Source organism: Gekko japonicus, unplaced genomic scaffold (genome assembly GCF_001447785.1).
Source record: "Gekko japonicus isolate JY-2015 unplaced genomic scaffold, Gekko_japonicus_V1.1 scaffold433, whole genome shotgun sequence".
NCBI classification, from domain to species: Eukaryota; Metazoa; Chordata; class Lepidosauria; order Squamata; family Gekkonidae; genus Gekko; species Gekko japonicus.
In genome coordinates this window covers 309464-313853 of record NW_015160222.1, presented here as the reverse complement: position 1 = coordinate 313853, position 4390 = coordinate 309464, and positions in this window count along the sequence as shown.

Here is a 4390-nt window from a genome sequence, read left to right as displayed (position 1 = left end):
TTTGTGTGAGTCTGCTCCTATATTTGCTTACAGAAGGTCAAAGAATGTAAAAGACATGCTAGTAAGAAGCAGTCTTAAATCTTCATTAGTGGTTCAAAGGGGAGTAGATGGTAGGAGTTTACCAGCTGGCAACTTTCCCTGTGGGAGTTGTGAGGTCTGTAGTTTAATGTTACGTACTAACATGTGCTATGATTCAGCAAAAAAGAAAAGGTATTCTATTAGATCATTCTTTAATTGCAATTCAAAGGGTCTTATCTACTGTATCATCTGTTGTTGTCAAAAGAAGTACATCGGTTGCACGTCAAGACCATTAAAAACCAGGATCACACAACATCGGAGTTGTATTCGACGCAAAAGGAAAGGAGCACCCCTGACTGATCATTTTGCTTTAACAGGACATTCTGATAAAGACTTCTCTTTTTTTGCCCTGGAATACGTTCGACCTGGTAACCATCTGCAGCATTTGAAAGCAAGGGAATTGTTTTGGATCTATGCCCTTAACACTATAACACCATATGGTTTGAATGAACCAGAAGATTGGTGTGTAATATAATTTGTTGTTAGTGGTATCTTCATGTATGATTTAACACCTAGTTAGGTATCTGTAATGTTTCTTTAAATGGCTTTTACTGTGTCATGCTTTATGTGAATGTGTAATCACATGGCTAGTTGCAGGCGCCTGTAAGGATTACATCATCCTTTAAGGAATGTATAATCCTGAATCTACTATATAGGCCCAACACCTTTTTGATCAACACTGCTTTTAACTTAAGGAACATTTTATTGGGAACATTTGGCTGTACAATCTCAGGAGAATATATAGTTGACCAGAGGTGACTATTTTCATTTTTCTTTGTTTATTTTCAGTTATTAGTTGTTTAATGCATTGACTCATACACTTTTATTGTTTCTAGAGAAGTACTACTGGACATGTGATCGCACTGGAGGCTTCATTGGTATTTTTGTATTTCTTTTCTTTGCCCAGTGGTTAAACTTTGGAAGTAAGTCAATGGTTTTTTGTTTGGTAATATATTTATAATGTATTTGTTAGTAGTATAGGTGTCTAATCTTCTATTTTTATTTTTACAGAAATTGTTTTCTGGTCTTTATTTAATATTTTGTATATGTATGATTGTATATATTTTTACATATCAGCCAACATGTTCTATTTGTATTAGACCTCTGAGGAAGGCCTGTAAAGGCCGAAACACGTCGGTCTATTTCATTAGCCTTTGTATGTTTTTATATTTGCATATGAGGTATGAATGGGCCCTTATTTGTTATTTTAATTTGTGTTGAATAAATACATGTATATTTTTGTATGTTTCATAATTAGATTTTGAGAGTTGGCCCTCTTCTATTCTTGACTAACCTTTTTAGGTTCTGAATTCTAGGTTTTAGGTTCAGTTTCCCCCCCCCTTTTCTTTTTTGTCCTTGGTGCGTGATGGGGATAGGTCTAGGGGGGGCACTGTAGCTATGGGCCTGGTAATTGCTATGGACTTTTTTTCTGATAAGGAACAGGGGAGGACTTTGTAGGCTCAGTCCCGGTAATGAAAACAAATTCCTGAGCCGTGGCACAAAGTAGCCATGGGTGGGTACATGGGTGGGTACAAAGAATGGAGAACTTTCCAGTTGAAGGTGGGGAAAGAAGTTCTGGCACTTTTGTAAGGAGCTACTAGAATTGTGATATGTGGCAAAAAAAGCAAACTCTTTGGGTGGGTGAAGGACTGGGTTTTCTGACTGCAGAAGTGAGGACCAGCGATGGGATCCACAGAATGGAGGTGAGTGTGATCGCGTTTCAGCCGGCATAAACTGCACCGGTTCAAACCGGTCACATAATGGGTCTGAACGCACCCATTATGTGACAAAGTGTGTAATGGAGCCCCAGCACTATTTCTTCTTTTTTTTAACTCTATTTATTCAGTTTCTTTTTTACAAGATCTCGCACCACTTAACAATCTTCAATTCATTATATCCACTCAAGGTATAGTTTACATCACATTTACATCACATTTCTCCAACAACATATGTTCCATATTCACCTATACAATTTCCAATTTCTAAACTTTCAGTTAAGTAGTACCTTGCGCTAATATCTTTCCCTTTCTCTACTCACGCTAGCCTGCTTCATTAATTGTAATCCTCTTTATCTTTAGTCAATTATATACTGGTTCCCATCTTTCCCAATGCTTTTCTTCTGGTTTTTGTTTTAACTCTCATGTTTACTTTATCCATCTCAGCGATTTCCAAGATCTTGTTTTTAAGTTCTCTTATTGAGGGTAACATACTAGATTTCCATCTTTTTGCAATTAATATTCTAGCTGCAGTTATTATATGTATAATTATATGTTTATAGTTTTTAATATCGTCCGGGATCATATTCAAAAGAAATATCTCTGGTATTAAAGGTACATTTATTTTTATATTTTTGTTTATTATTCTTTGTAGTTTTTTCCAAAATCTTCGGATTTTATTGCAGTTCCACCAAATGTGCATAAATGTTCCTGTATTTTTCTTGCATCTCCAGCATTTATTGGAGGCATTAGGAAAACATTTTGCAATTTTATTTGGTGTCCAGTACCATTTGTAATACATTTTATATATGTTTTCTTTATGTGGTACCGCTCTAGTCATTTTAATCGACTTCCAAATTTTTGTCCAACTGCTTTCCTCTATTTGTGACCGATTTCTTTCTCCCATCTTACTTTAAAGTTTCCCGTTTCTTCTTCTTGCTCACCATCCTTTAGTAATTTTTTGTACAGTTTTTGTATCAGTTTGTCGCTTGTCGAAAGCCAAATTTTATCTAGTTCTGTTAGACTACTATAGAATCCTATTTTTTATCTATGTTAAACCTTGTTAATACAATATTCTTGTCCCACCATGTCAATACCACTCCTTGTTCTTCTAACATTTCATCCAATTTCAATATCATCTCTTTTGTAAATAAGTTACCATATGTTTCCTTCTTTCTTGCAGTTACCAAGGTTGGTAATGTAAAGGCCTCTAAAGGGGATATCCATAATGGCATTTTTGTATAGTTTTTTTTCTTTATTTCATTCCAAACTTTTATCAACGCCCGCCTAATTATGTGTGCCCGAAAATTTGAGTGCATTTTGTCCTTATCATACCAAAGGTATGCGTGCCAACCCATTGCCAGACCCTCACCTTCTAATGTTAATACTCTCGTATTTTCTAATTTAGCCCAATCTCTTAGCCATTCCATGGAGGCTGCGAAATAGTACATCTGCCAATTAGGTAGCGCAAAGCCACCATTTTCTTTTAGTCTTTGCAGGTTTTTCACATTGATCCGTGGTTTCTTTGATTCCCAAATAAATTTCCCTATTGTTTTATTTAATTCGTTAAAGTATTTATATGATTTTAATATTGGTAAAGTTTGCGCTAAGAATAGAAACTTTGGTAAAATATTCATTTTAACTGTTGCTATCCGGCCTAGTAATGATAGGTGCAATTTTCCCCATCTAATTAAATCTCCATTTATTTCTTTTAATAATTTCATGTAATTGTCTTCAAATAAAGTAGATGTATTATTTGTCAGCCAAACCCCTAAGTATTTTGCCTTCTTAATTATATCCATTTTCGTAACCTTTTTGATCTTTTGTATTAAACTTTCCTCGCAATTTTTTGTAATTATTTTTGTTTTTTGGAAGTTATTTTTTAATCCAGCTACTTTGCCAAATTCTTGTATTTCCTCAATTAAGTATATCAGAAATTTTTCTGGTTCCTCTTTTATGAATATTAAATCATCTGCAAATGCCTGGAGTTTAAATGTTTCCCCTCCTACTTTCAAACCTTTTACGTTGTCATTTTCTCTAATTCTATCCGTTAAGGTTTCTAGCGCGAAGATAAATAGCAGGGGTGATAATGCTTTCTTTCTAGAGGTATTGAGGCTGTGCAGCAATTGTGCCATATGCCATGTAATCCTGGGTAGGGGCCAGACTAGACAAGATGGTGGGGAGATCTGTGAATGCATCCCCTTGGTATTTTTAAAAGGGAGAGTGTTTCCTGGCTCCCAATTGGGATTGAGGCCATGGTATGGGGTCAAAGGGGAGTCAATCCCTCCTCTCATGTGGTTTTTACTATTGCTCCTAACACACACACCCCACATGCATGCTTTGAGCTCAGTGTGTGGCAGGTGCCTCTCTTGTCTCTGCTGCTGCCATCCAGCCTTGGCATGGGAGGATGTCAGTGCTGAAGGAGTGTGCAGAGGACACACATCTTACTGCGAATTGTATGAAATTTAACACTGAATGATTTATACACCACTTTTCTCCGCAATGGGGACTCAAAGTGGTATTGTAGAGGTACCTTATACTAACCCTGTACAGAGGACCCATCCCTGCATTGACTGAACATGTGGGGAGGGACAGCA